Source organism: Hemitrygon akajei, chromosome 18 (genome assembly GCF_048418815.1).
Source record: "Hemitrygon akajei chromosome 18, sHemAka1.3, whole genome shotgun sequence".
Lineage (NCBI taxonomy): Eukaryota > Metazoa > Chordata > Chondrichthyes > Myliobatiformes > Dasyatidae > Hemitrygon > Hemitrygon akajei.
This window is the reverse complement of record NC_133141.1, coordinates 27,631,732-27,634,032: the sequence shown is the minus strand read 5'-3', so window position 1 is coordinate 27,634,032 and position 2,301 is coordinate 27,631,732. Positions and strand designations below refer to the sequence as shown.

The window sequence follows — 2,301 nt, the reverse complement described above, 5'->3', positions numbered from 1 at the left end:
ATTACATGGTGCACTGAGGTAGAACAAGGTTCAAAGCTCAAAATACATTTATTATGAAAGCATGTATACTATATACAACCTGAGATTCTCCTTACAGGCAGCCGCAAAGCAAAGAAACCCAATAGAACCCATTAAAAAGACTGTCAAACACCCAATGTGAAGAGGTAAAAAAAAACTTGTGCAAACAATAAAAGTAAGCAAATAACATTTGCCTACTCTAAATGTGTATCACAACTGTAATGGAAACCAACCTGGGCAGAACAGCCCATTGCAGTTTTTCCATCTAATCAACTTGCAAAGCTTTTTCAACACCAAAGTTCAAAGTCAACTAACAGAATGAGGATAAAGTGTAACAGCTACAGAGAAAGTGCAGTGCAGGTAAACAATAAAGTGCAAGGTCACACTCTTGTGAGGTGAAGAGTCTATCTTAACATTTCAGAGGTCAGTTTAAGAGTCTGTTAACAGAATAATAGAAGCTGTCTTTGAGCCTGGTGGTACATGCCTTCAGGCTTTTGTATCTTCTGCCATACACCATCCGATTGTAACTATTGAAATTGTTTTATCACCTGCCCCCATCTTTGAAGTGAAAGGGTATGAAAACATCTATGACTCCAGTCTCCGCGTGGCTCATTCAAAGCCACAGCCTCCTTCATTGAGCAGAAACTCAAGCAGACCAGGCGCATAAGAGCAGGTCAAAGGCTGAGTATTCTTCAGCAAGTGGTACGCAAAGGGTGTTGCCACCATCTACATGGAGTGTGATGAAACACCCTCCACTTTTCAGGTGAGTGTGACAATTCCAAAAAAAAAAAATGGACACCACCCAGGGCAAGGCGACCTACACAATCAGAACCCAACCCATCACACCAAAACACTCCCTCGCTCCACCTCTGGCACACAGTGGCTCCAGAGCACACCATCTACAAAGCACACTGCAGTTACTCACACAGGGCCTACCAAACTGACCACCAAGAAGGACAAGGGCAACACCACCACCCTTAGGTTCCCCTCCAAGTCACACTGCCCCCTCCTCCCCGACTTGGAAACAAGTTTTCATTCCTTTACTGTCACTGGGTCTAAACCCTGTACTCGCTCCCCAACAGTACAGTGTTCACCACCTTCACCAGGAAAACTGCCTTGGTTCAAGATGGCAGCTCACCCTACCTTCTCAAGAGGCATTTAGGGATGGGAAATAAACACTGACATGATAAAAATATTTTTTCTTTGTGATTAGCACTAAAATAAAGCACAAAGTGATTTAATTCTAGTCTAAGGTGAATGTTTGAGTCACACATCTGGCATTGTTTTACCTGACTGGTTATGATTTTCCATCCATTTGGGTGGAATATGCCTTTAGTCTTTGCATAGTCTTTCCTATGCCCTCTTCGCTAATGTTTAAATAGCTGAAAAATCTAATAAAAATGTGGAAATAATGTTTAATCAACAAGACTGATTAATTTAGTCCAAATTTATTTCTTACTCAGCCCTGAATGAAGTAATTGCATTAGAATCGTTTGAAGATAAATCAGATATTAAAGTACACCAAATTAATGCTAAAAGACTAATGTGTATTAATATATTTAATTAAATTCCCTTTTATTTAAACGGAAGTTCAAAATAAATAAATTAATAACAAATCCTTTGCGTTGAACAGATTTTTTTGCGAGGTCAAAACAGTGCATCGGCCGGGAATCGAACCCGGGCCTCCCGCGTGGCAGGCGAGAATTCTACCACTGAACCACCGATGCTCCTTATAGGGGCTTCTCAACTCCTGGATATACAAGATGAATCACTGACAATCTCGTCATTTACAGTTCCGTGGCGGGAAAATTTCACCGCAAGAAAACTATTCACCACGTAGATTTCCGCCTCACACAGTTGGTATGTTAATGTAAATTCTGATGAGTACAAATCCATCTTTGGCGATAGCACAGGTAGTTAGGGCAATGGCAGCGTCCCCTTCCCCTTCCGCCGGTAGCGAGTGGGGTAACGGCCGGTCCGCGGGTGTGTGTGACGGAGGACATTACTAACCCGACTATAACGGGGACTTTTATGCGTCATTTCATTTCCCCGTCGGAAAACCTCCACACTTGGGCCTCCTATACCGGGGGTCGCCTTGTTCCAAACACAATTCAAATAAAATCAAATTCCAACTCGAGACCGTTCCTCGCATCCCAGTATTCCGAAGGTAGACTATTACTTGTTTTTCAGTCCACTGCTATGTCAGTGTACATTGCTTTTAATGTCAATGTACATTAATTTACCCTAACAGATCTCCTTACCAAAATATACATCGGTAAAACA

General features: G+C 42.0%; 1 non-coding gene across 1 annotated transcript; it reads right to left on the bottom strand.

The window, feature by feature from the left end:
- Nucleotides 1-1,674: 1,674 nt before the first annotated feature.
- On the bottom strand, nucleotides 1,675-1,745 carry trnag-gcc (transfer RNA glycine (anticodon GCC)). The gene has a single exon. It is a non-coding gene; the product is annotated as a tRNA-Gly (tRNA).
- Between the last annotated feature and the right edge of the window lie 556 nt (nucleotides 1,746-2,301).